This window comes from Bos grunniens, chromosome 16, assembly GCF_055505025.1.
Source record: "Bos grunniens cultivar Pamir isolate PY7600 chromosome 16, Bosgru_T2T1.0, whole genome shotgun sequence".
Lineage (NCBI taxonomy): Eukaryota > Metazoa > Chordata > Mammalia > Artiodactyla > Bovidae > Bos > Bos grunniens.
The window spans coordinates 9,911,433-9,923,394 of NC_141180.1; the positions used below are offsets into that span (position 1 = coordinate 9,911,433).

At 54.6% G+C, this 11,962-nt stretch overlaps 1 long non-coding RNA gene across 2 annotated transcripts; it reads left to right on the plus strand.

Annotated features, from left to right (window-relative positions):
- Window positions 1–5,161: 5,161 nt before the first annotated feature.
- On the plus strand, window positions 5,162–11,622 carry LOC147356143 (uncharacterized). 2 transcript variants are annotated; one of them, XR_015143087.1, is made up of 3 exons: window positions 5,162–5,340; window positions 6,257–6,364; window positions 11,442–11,622. It is a non-coding gene; the product is annotated as an uncharacterized LOC147356143 (long non-coding RNA). The 2 variants fall into 2 exon arrangements; XR_015143086.1 differs by lacking the exon at window positions 11,442–11,622 and adding an exon at window positions 6,833–8,661.
- Window positions 11,623–11,962: the final 340 nt, after the last annotated feature.

Consider the following 11,962-nt stretch of genomic DNA (forward strand, 5'->3'; position numbering starts at 1 on the left):
AGGTGGTTATTAATTGCTCTCTGTTGAGAAAGGGGCCAGCTTGTCCCAGAGAAGTCACCGGGTCCGTTCTCAGCTCCTCCCTGGGAGGACCTCCACGTGTCAGGGGGGAAGGACAGCGGGGAGAGAGGGGACATGTGAGACCCCCGCTCCAGCCTCTTGCACACCCACCCCATCCCACCCTCCTGCCGGCTGGCTGTTCCGCCCACTGAGCGCTCTGGGGGGCTGGGCTCCTCCCGAAGGTCCGGGTGTCCCTCCACCTGGGTGGGAGGACCTTTGCAGGACAAAGGCACAGGGTGGCCGCCGGCCCTGCGCGGTCACCCACCCCTGTGGCTGACCCATAGGGCTGGCCAACCAGCAACTGTGTCCCGACCAGGTAGAGACCCATCTGTTGCTGCCTTGGAAAATTCCGGAAACTGAGCTAGCTGAGGGCGCCACGGGGAGCACTCCTGAGATAACCTCCAAGTGTGAGGGAACCCGGGTGGAAGCTGGGCAGAGTGGGGCGGGGGCAGGACACTCCGATGCCTTTGGGGGAGGGACAGAGACTGGCTCCTGGGATCCTGGGCCTTTCTCTTTCCTTTTCCAGGAAAGCCTTTCTTTACCAGAAAACCTCTTTTGCTGCAGTTACTAGGCTGAGTCTTTGTTTCTTCCTCCCAGAAAAGCCCAGGAGGTGGATCCTAAGGGGAAGAGAAGAGGAACTTCCCTGGGGGTCCTGTGGCTAAGACTCCACGCTCCCCATGCAGGGGGTCTGGGTTCAATCCCTGGTTGGGGAACTGATCTCACATGCTGCAACTAAAGCTCTTGCACACGGAGATGAAGGTCAAATATCCCGCGTGCTGCAATACAGACCTGGAGCAGCCACCTAAAGAAATAAAAATAAATACTGAAAAAGACACCCAACGTGTGCGGAGGATCTCTCTGTGACGGGCAGCGTACTGGGGGCCTGGGCCCACGTGTGACACCTGAGGTCTGGTTAGCATCTCCAACTGGTGGCGGGGAGGGGAGCACAGTCTCAGAAGACAGGGTGGCCCCGAGCCAGACGCCAGAACCTCACAGAACGGCTGGGACGGGTAGCAGGACGCTGGGCCGCAGGCAGGAGCAGCTGTCTGCCCTCGTGTATGTTCTCCTTTGGTCTAGCTCTTCCGGTTTTGAAGCCGGGGCAAATACAGTTTCTCAACCAAAAGTAAATGAAGAAGCACTGCTCGAAATATAACTCTGTGGACAGAAAGACCAGGTGGTTGGCATCAGGCTTCTGAGAGGATGGGGACATCCGGGCACGCTGCTTCCCCCAGGCCCGGAACCTTTGCCGCTACAAGAAATACAGGCAGAGCTGTAACTGGCACCTGACCAAAGCTTGTCTGAAAGTGAAAGTTGCTCAGTCATGTCCGACTCTTTGCGACTCCATGGAAATTCTCCAGGCCAGAATACTGCAGTGGGTAGCCTTTCCCTTCTCCAGGGGATCTTCCCAACCCAGGGATCGAACCCAGATCTCTGGCTTTGCAGGCGGATTTTTTACCAGCTGAGCTATCAGGGAAGCAAGCTTATCCAGTGCTCATCTTTCCTCTGTAAAGCTCGTCACAGCCCTCTTATGCTTAGGAACACCTGCCGGCATGTCAGCAGCATCTTCGAGAAATCATCAACACAAAAGCACAAAAACTCTAAAAACATGACGCTGATGAGACACTAAAAGGATACTTGTTTCCAGTTTGGGGGTTGAAATGAGAAGGCAGAGCATCTCCTTATGACGTCAGCTGGGAATGTCCCCATCTGATGGTTCCAATTTTCACCACTTTGCATGTGTTCGAGAAGGACCACGAAAGAGCCCTGAGTATTGATTTGGGGGGAAACTTGTTTCAGAGAGTAGGTGAATTTGCAAGTGATCAATGTATAAGGACTGAGGATCGATCGTGTTTTCAAAGTTCTGTTGGCCCAGCGGGGTGCAGGATCTCTTGGTGACCTGCAGTGGGAGTTGGGAGTGGCGGGAGGCACAGAGCATACAGACTGAGGGTGAGGGTGCAGCCCTGGGGCATCGGGAGAGCAGCGTGGGCCGGTGCCCGTGGAGGGCAGGTACCCTGGGCCTGGGCTGTGGCTCTCGCCCTCCGCTCGGCACCTAAGTCACCGTGAAGCCTGAACTTTTGTGCCTCCGCACGGTGGCTCAGTATTCAGAACTGGTTTCCCTACAGGAATCACTTTTGCTGGGCTGTTCCCCAGCCTGGGTCCCGGAGGCCCACTTCACACCTAATTAGACAAAGTGGTGGCTTTGTGGGGCCAGGCCCAGGCCCTCACCCCAGCCCCTAGACACCCTAAGAAGCCTCCCCACAGGGCTCAGGGCTTTGGGCTGTAAGAACAGGGGAGGCCCTGAAATGGAGGGGGTCTTCAAGGGTGGTCTCAGGTGGAGGGCCAGGACAGTGCACTGGGCAGGCGGTGGAGACGCCTGCCTTGTGTGAGGTGGGGTAACAGCCAGGGATGGTGTTTTCAGAGGGGAAGGGGGGCAGGTATCTGGGGGTGGGCAGGGGCACAGGCCAGGGAAGGGGTGTTCTGCAGCCACCAGCTCCCCTCCTCTGTCATGGACATGCTCCCAGGTCACAGGCCCGACGGTTCTGCAGAAGGTGCCCGGTGTTCCAAGAGGGAACTGTGTGGTCAGGCCCGTGATGGGCCTGAAGCTGAGCTCTCAGCGCAGGTTCCGTGGGACCCCCCACCTCCCACCTGGGGCAGACACCTGACGGAACACGCACGCCTGCCTCAGACACTCTGGGTGGCTGCGTCCCCCAGGTCCAGCTGAAGCGGGGGTGGATGTGAGCAGAAGGCGCACAGGCACCGGGTGGGGCCCAGGAGATACCGATAAACATGCCGTCTTGTTCTCTGTGAGGAGGAAGCTCACCTTGCTCACGCATTCTTCCCACATCACAGCCCTCGTGTGCTCGGGCCACCCGTCTGCCCTGCCCCTTGCTCACTGCCTGACATGAACAGGGTGGAGGCCTGACCAGCCGGTTCAGGAAGAGTTCACGCTTGAACCTGCTCACTCCCGGGAGCTCTGAGTCCAGGCTCCAAGGAGGACGTGGGTCCCGGTCAGGCAGTGCTGGGGAGTGGCCTCAGGTGGCGCCAGGGGCCGAGGGGATGAGCAGGATGTGAGGGTTGGAGGATCTCAGAGCCAAGCTTGGGTTCTGAGATGAGGTGTGAGTCAGGCCTGTCCCACAGACCCCTGGACCCCAGCTGGGACTTGGCGGGAGGCTCAGGCTCCCGACCACCTCTCGGTGCGGGGCAGTGGGGTGGCCCTTCTGGGAAGCCCTTGTCACTGGGTAACTGAAGCTCTAGGGGGTTGAGGGGGTCTCAGGGGTGGAGTTCTTACTCAGAACCTCTCAGGAAACTCTTTGATTTCATCTCTCTTAGAATTCGTGTCACTGCTTCTTTTCAGAGGGTTTTAATGTTTACAAGCTATGACCAACCTAGACAGCATATTAAAAAGCAGACATTACTTTGCCAACAAAGGTCTGTTTAGTCAAAGCTATGGTTTCTCCAGTAGTCGTGTATGGATGTGAGAGTTGGACTGTAAAGAAAGCTGAGCGCCGAAGAATTGAGGCTTTTGAACTGTGGTGCTGGAGAAGACTCTTGAGAGTCCCTTGGACTGCAAGGAGATCCAACCAGTCCATCCTAAAGGAGATCAGTGCTGGGTGTTCATTGGAAGGACTGATGCTGAGGCTGAAGCTTCAGTACTGTGGCCACATGATGGGAAGAACTGACTCATTGGGAAAGACCCTGATGCTGGGAAAGATTAAAGGCAGGAGGAGAAGGGGACAACAGAGGATGAGATGGTTGGATGGCATCACTGACTCTATGGATATGAGTTTGAGTAAACTCTGGAAGTTGGTGATGCACAGGGAAGCCTGGCGTGCTGCAGTCCATGGGGTCGCAAAGAGTCTGACACGACTGAGCCACTGAACTGAACTGAATGTTTACAAGCGTGAAACCAATTTTCTTCAGTAAAAAATAATTCTCACCGATGACTGTTTTATTTCTTATCCTTCCTCAGTAACGAGAATGATCCAGCTAAATGGATCCATTCCTTCCGTCTCCTCCTTCCCTCTTCCCTCCTTCGTACAAGGGCTGAGTACAAGCTGCTTCCTCCCCCAACTGATGCCTTTGCTGTGGGTCCCCTTGGACTGGCTGCCCCGCGCCCACTGTGCCTCTCACTCACCCCAGCCGACCCCCCAGCTCAGGGGGACACCTGGGAGAAGTATGCCCCTCTCACCCCAGCGCCAAGCATAGGCTGCCTGGCATTCTCCTCCTGGCTGATCCCGCTGGCCTCAGGGCTCTCCCTTTCTCCCCCCCAGGCCTCCTGTAGGAGGACTTTCCATTGCCTTGCGGTGTCTCTGCCGCGCCTTCACTCCAGCAGCCCCTCACTGACGTGTGTGACTGCTCCCCCAGAGGAGCCTGGGTTTGCTTTTGTGGGATTTCTCTTCTGGACTTGCTTCTGCACCAGTGTGTGTTTGTACCCTCTACACACTCCCCAGCAGACTGGGAGCTCCCCCACCCAAGGGCAGAATCCTTTCTTTCCTTCCTTCCTCTCGACCTTAGGGCTTCAGGTAGCATTTCTAGGGGAGAAGAATCCCAAAGCTGTCCCTTCCTCCTTGTGACCCTCCCCTGCAGCATGGCACACCCAGGGAGGTCACCCTGGATGGGTTTCTGGGACTCTGGTGGGCAGAGAGGTGGGGTTCATTGAACCAGAACAGGCAAGGCTTCCCCAAGGCAGGGAGCATGCAACCAGGAGGGCTCTGGGCTGGTGTTTAAACCGTGCGATGTGAGCTATGTGTTCCTGGCAGACGGCCCCAGGGCCTGGGGAACAAGGGGAGGCCTGGGTGAGGTGGGGGAGGCAGGACCCGGCCTCCTGGCAGTCAGTGTGGGTCCTCTGGTTTTAATGGGCTTGCACTTGAAGAACACGCTTCTGCAGTCTCAAAACTTGGCAAACCTTCCGCCTAGCCTAAGCTCACAGCTCTCCTCTGTTCAAATGACCTTCGAGGTCCTCAACCAGGGCTGTAGGCTGGAGGCAGGTGCCCACAGTGGCCACGTCACAGTGAGACTGCAGCCCTGAGCCTACCACGTGTGGTCAGCTGGAGAGGGCAGTGCCCAGGGAGCTCAGAGCTGCATGCACAGTGTCCCGAGTGCCAGATCAGAAGGGTGAGGAGACGTGGATCAGGCTTCCCCGGCCATCAGACACTGGGGGTGTTGGGGGTCCCAGGAGCACCCCATACCCCAGGAAGTGCTGCTTTCTGAGGGAAAGAGCCCTTGCTGAGGAGTCCAAGGGGCTCCGGTCCCACTCAGCAGCCTGGGACCCCGGGGCCTCAGGTAAGTGACTCAGCCCCCTCACCTGTGCAGATGGAAGTGGCGCCTCTGAACGTTCTTTCTTGTGGGGTTACATGTGGAGCTCAGGGTGTTTTGAACATTGTCTGGTGTTGTTCACATACAAGGTGCTTCTGCGGCTCTGAGTGCTGTCCTCAGGTGAGAATGAAGGCTAGGGGTGTCCTGGGACGTTAGGGTCACCCCCCACCCCAGGCTGGTCTTCCTGAGCTGAGTTTGACAGTAACCGAGGAGTCACCAGCTCATTCGTGGTCAGGGGTTTATTTGGGAGGTCACAGCCAGACCCACCGTGCTTGTTACAGTGTGGGTTTCAGGGCTTTTGTCAGGAAGGGAGTGGGTGTCCCTGGCCACCCTGAGGGGCTTTGGGAACAGCAGGGTTTTTCTGTTGGGCATAACACTGGGTCTTCCAGAGTCAGCCCCAGGACATGGATCCCTTTATCTCCACCCTCTAACCTGCAGCGCTAACCCACCTGTCTGTCCTAATCCAGGGTGGATATGAGACCCAGCCTTCATCCCAGGGGAGGTGGGGCAGGACGTGGGCTGCCTGGCCAGCACTGACAGCTGAGCCGGAGGCTGAATATAGGGGGGAAGCTTGACACAGGAGAGGTGGTGGGGTGGGAAGGATGCGGGTGTGGGTCCAGGAGCCACATAGGGCAGTTTGAGTGGCTGCCGAAAGAATGCAAGATAACAGGTTTGCAACCCAGAAAGGGAGCTGCGGACGTGCAAGTCCTTTTGTAGCCTGTTCCTCTACCCATGCCAGCTCGCATCCTCACCTGCCCACTCAGAGAAGGCCTGTCAACCTTACACAGAACCAGGGAGGCAGGAGAGCAGAGAGTCCCAAGATGCACGTGTCCCCAGGGCTGCCTGGACCGCCAGGCATCTTGAAAACATTTTTGTGTTACAGAGGTCATTGGGGCTCGCACGAAAAAACCATGCAAGGGATAAACAAATACATGAAGAAAAGGAAAGCTTTTCCTCCCTGCTTGCCAAAGGCTCCTGGCCCCCTTTGAAGGTAGGCCCAATAAAATATTCCTAACTTGGCAAAACCAAGTATACGCATTGACCTGTCTGTATTCCTGCAGGTGTGTCCATTGATATGTCCCTCCGTGTGACAGTCCACAGTTCTAACTCCAAGCATGTGTCACAACAAACTTGGAACGTGGTTTTTCACACAAGTGGGCATCACTGACTGAACCGACCCAAAGCAACGGGTCATCTCAAGCCAGTTCTCTTCAGTGTGGGCTGCATATTTGGCTTTATAAATTTGTGCTTGCTGCAGAGTTTGCTTTCTAGAAATGCCTAGTTCTGGTGACATGGAGTCCACTTGGGAATAACTGAGCCCAAATCAATCATTGGAGTTGGGTGGATGACCTGAACCCAGAAGTGTTTTCTGAGGGGTGGGGGGAATTAGCAGAGTAGTTGGAGTGGAGACTCAGAAGTATGAAATGATTTGAAAGTCAAAAGGCCAAACTCTCCCCAGGTGTCTCTGCCGCTATCAGATCCCTCCTCCTTGGAGTCAACAAGAACCAGCGTGCAGCCAGCTCTGGGCTTCGCAGGGGTTCAGTGGTAAAGAATCTGCCTGCAATGCAGGAGACGTGGGTTCGATCCCTGGGTCGGGAAGATTCCCTGGAGAAGGAAATGGCAACCCACTGCAGTATTCTTGCCTGGAGAATCCCATGGACAGAGGAGTCCAGCGGGCTACAGTCCATGCGGTTGCAAAAGAGTTGAATGTGACTTAGCAACTGAGCACCAACAACAGCCAGTTCTGCACAGACTGTATGACCTCGGGGAAGATGCTGGGCTGTTCCCCACTGGCCCTTCCAGCTCTGTGCCCCGGAAGCTGGCCTAAAGCTGCACTGGTGGGCTCCCTCACCGTCTGGCTTCAGCTGGACGAGAGGAGAATGTGGCCTGGATGCCCTCCCTGCTGGACTGGGGCTTGGCAGTGGCAGATGTCTCTCCCAGAGGCCCTTGGCTCCTCGTGGGCAGCTCTCTCCTCCGGTTACGGCACATACCAGATCCCAGAGGCCTAGAGCGGCAACAGCCCCCTGCTTTGCAGGCTCTGGGTGCCCACCGGCCCTTGTGGGTCCCCCAACTCTGCTCACACGTCTGTACATTGTCTTTGCATCAAGCCCTTCAGCCCCTGTTCTGCATGTGTCTTCTGCCTCTGAACTGCCTGCAATATCACTGAACCCTCTGAGCTTGTTTCCCCATCCTTCTGCTGGGGACCATGATGACATCTGCCTCTAGAAGCTGGAAGAGACGAGGAAACGGATTCTTTCCTAGAGCGATGCAAAGGAACGCTGCTTTGTAGACACCTTGGTTTAGCCCAGACACTGGTTTTGGAGATCTGACCTCTGGGCTGTAAGAAGATAAACTTCCGTTGTTTTAAGCCACAACGTTTGTGGCCATTTGTTACAGCGGCCACAGGATACTGCTACACGGGTCCAGGCCCCAGATAAGCAGTGACTGTAATAAATTCTGGGCTCTTCCCCAGCTCCAGCTGAACATTCCAGGAGCAGCTGCTCAGGGGCAACCTGACCGTGACCTCCCAGAACCTCAGTGTCTTCATTTTGGCCTAGGAGGCACATGTGTTTTTTTTTTTTTTCCCCTGCCTGGGTGAAATGCTGACAACAAATTATGTCTCAAGGGTTTCAGACTCCAGTGTTATCAGGAGCCTGAGTAACATGGCAAGTCGCCTGAGTGAGTGGGATGGTGTGAAGCAGTGGGGAGTGGTGGGCCTGTGGCAAACTGGAGAACTCACACCTTGCTTAAAGACATCAACTTTACGACTTCCCCAGCTTCCCTGGTGGCTCAGATGGTAAAGTGTCTGCCTGCAATGCGAGAGACCTGGGTTCGATCCCTGGGTGGAGAAGATCCCCTGGAGAAGGAAATGGAAACCCACTCCAGTACTCTTGCCTGGAAAATTCCATGGACGGAGGAGCCTGGTAGGCTACAGTCCATGGGGTTGCAAAGAGTCAGACAAGACAAAGTGAGTTTGCTTTCACTTTAGGACTTCCCTGGTGGTCCAGTGGTTGAGAATCCACCTGCCAATGGAGGGGACATGAGTTCGATCCCTGGTCAGGGAAGACCCGTGAGGCAGCTGGCCTGCGCACCACCACCACTGAGCCCACGCTCTGGAGCCTGAGCGTTTCAACAGCTGAGGTCTGCTTGCTCGAGAGCCCACACACCAAAATTAGAGAAAGCCCAGGCACAACAACAAACACCCAGCACAGCCAGATAAATAATTTTTAAAAAAGATATCCACTTTAAGTGACAGGAAGAGCAATAAATCCAGCCAAACAAAGTCAACATCTTATCTGTCCACGTGGCTTACGGACTAGGACTTTGGGATCCCATATTCACCTTCTAGTTTCACAGTGACTCCAAGGGGAGGTGCTCCACAGGGTAGGGAGAGGCCCTGAATATGATGAGGGTGAGCCTTGGCTGCCCCTTAGAGTCACCCTTCCCCTACCCCAGACCTCTACCACATCTAGCCTCTGTTTCCTAAAAGGGGATTTTGATAGAGAATCTGGTGAGAGCCATTGGGCTCACTGGCTCACTGGCATCGCCTCACCTCCATCATCCTTTCCCACCCACACAAAACTCTCACAGTGCCCCCTGGAGAAGTTGGTCCATTAGCCCTGGGGCACCACCTCTCACCTTCCTCTCCAACATGGGAGGAACTTGTGTGGAATAACCAAAAGTCTACTACTGTTGGGTCAAGCTCTAACCAATCCAAACCACAGGTCAGGGAGTAGGAGACACAGAAAAGAGGGGCACTGTCCCCCAAAATGATGAGAACAAAGATGTCCTGGTAGAGACCATGAGTTTTGGAGTCAGACAGACCTGAGTGAGTCCCCACTTCACCACATATCAGCTGTGTGGCTTCAGGAAACATATTTGACCACTCTGAGCCTCAGTTGTCACATCTTTAAAATTGGAATAACATTAATAATACCTCTTTGCATTGTTGCTGTGAGAACTAAATCAAATAATGTATGTGAGGGGTGGTCCCTGGCCTACAGGAGGGACTCCGCTCAGACTCTGGACCCAGACAAACTTGGGTTAGAGCTCCCTTTAGTGGTTGCGTGACCTTGGCAAGTTACCTCATGTGGCGTTCTCATCTCACACGTGGGTTCACTGGTGTCCTCACAGGGCTGTCGGGAGGATGAGGTCAAGGGTGTGAGACCTTGCCTGGACTTCGTAAGGACTCCGTGAGCCCACGAATTATTTACTAGGTGTGTTCTGACATTGGTGGGTGTGTGTCTCCCGTACCCGGTGGGCCCTGGCATGTGTTTCTGGGATGTGAAGTCAGAGCCTGTTTCCTGGTTGTTGGGAGAGGCTGACCACATTCTACCTATACCTGCCTGTCTAGTTCCTTCTCCCGTTCCTCACCCCACCTCCAAATCTTCCACCCTCTTCATCTCCTGTCCCCCAGTTGCTGTCTGTGACTTTCCCCAGACACCTCTCTGGTAGCCCCCGAGCCAGGGGTTACAGGGCTACTGGGCTCCGTGGTGTGTCTGGGAGGGGCCTGGGGCTGCCCTCTGAGTAGCCCCGATGTCACCGGAGAAGGCAAGCATTGCGCTGCCCTCGCTCCAACGCGTGTGCACATGCCAGGCAGTCTCGGATGAATCATGTCCACACCGTGCTATTACTAGGCTTGTAACAGAGGCCCTGTGTGCTGGCTTGGGGTATAGTGTTTCTTTCCATTCCATGATTCAGAAAACATCAGTCACTCAGCCATGTGATTCCCTCATCTTCCGCCAAGGAGCTGAGCACAGAGGTTTGCTGGGAAACCCTCAAAGGACAGGGGAGGGCAGCTGTGTGTGGTTGCCAGAAAGGGGATTGAGCTGAGAGAACTGGAAACAGGAACTGGAGAGACTGTCATCAGGAAAAGAGCATCAGGGGACTCAGGTGTGATGAGGCCAGAGCCCTGCCCACGAGAGCAGCTGCTGGCAGATGAAGGGAGCTCACTCAGCTATACACTACCCCAGCCCCAGAAAAAATAATGATTCTTGGGCCTGATTATAAATGTAAAGTTTGCTGATGCAAAAATTCTGATCAGCACAGAAAGTTGTAAAAAAGAAAGGACATACCTCTCACAGTTTTAAATCGTTGGCACACATCTCTGTGCTTGGAACTGCCAGGTTCTGGCCCTCCAAACTACTGACCAGCCGGGGTCTGATCCGGGCTCCTGCCCCAGTCCTCAGGGGACTGTCCTGCCTCAGGGGACACTGAGCTCCAAATGCCCTTGGAGATGGGCCAGGTCTGGGCTCTGGCATCTGGGTTCTAGTCCCAATTTGGTTGTGTGCCCTTAGGCAAATCACTCTGAGTCCTATTTGTGCGGTTACAAATGGAATAATAGGGACTCCCCAGATTGCCCACTGGTTAAGACTCCATGCTCCCAAGGCAGGGGGGCCTGGTTTCAATCCCCGGTCAGGGCACTGAGACCTCACATGCCAGAACTAAGACCCAGGAAAGTGAAAAAGTGAAAGTCGCTCAGTTGTGTCTGACTCTTTGCGATCCCATGGACTCTACTGTCCATGGAATTCTCCAGACCAGAACACTGGAGTGGGTAGCCTTTTCCTTCTTCAGGGGATCTTCCCAACCCTGGGACTGAACCCAGGTCTCCTGCATTGCAGGCAGAGTCTAGACCCAGGGCAGCCAATAAATAAATAAAACAAATATTTTTTAAAAATAGGATAAGAATTGGGCTGATTTGTCCAGAGGATGAAGCATATGAGGGGATATGAAAACTGTAAACCCGCAGAATCTCTTCAAACAGAAGGGGAGGGCCTGCATGATGCCCATTCTCTTGGGGAGGCTCCTTTATCTAGGGGCAGCCTTGAGCCAGCTCTCTTGCTCCACAGCAGAAACTGGTCTGCCCATGTTGACCAAAGGCCTTCCCCCAACCCCGGACTGGCTCAGAGCAGCGAAGCCTCAGTTTGGGATCCCCAGTCATGCCAGTACCACCTCTGAACACCAGATGAGCACCAGAGTGGGCAGGCACCTGGTTCAGAAAGCTTCAAAACCTCGTTGTGTCGCCAGCTTTGCACCCAGGTAACTGTCTTCCTTTATCTCCCTCACAGATACTGTCACCCCAGCGGGGCCCGTTCTCAGAGCCATCGCTGCTCAGAAGCCTCGTTTGATTTCAGGGACCTTTGCGGATGCCCCGAGTGTTGTATCAGTTTACACTGCAGTGATTTGTAGTAAATCCTTGTGTTCTTGTGGAGGGACGGTAATGACAATATAAGACCATTAGATCGGCTATTTCCAAACTTTTTTTTTTTTTTAAAGATGTTTATTTATTTATTTGGCTGCGCTGGGTCTTTCTTCATTGTTATACTTGGGCTTTCTCTAGTTGCGGTGAGCGGGGGCCACACTTCATTGCTGTGTGGGCTTCTCGTTGCAGTGACTTCTGGTTGCGGAGAGCAGGCTCAGTGGTTACGTCACACACTTAGTTGTTCTGCAGAATATGGGATCTTCCTGGACCAGGGATCGAACCCATGTCCCTTGCACTGCAGGGTGGATTCTCAACCACGGACCCACCGGGGAAGCCCCTCCAAAGTACTTCTTACATTCACCCCTGTAACACACTAAAAGGGCTTGG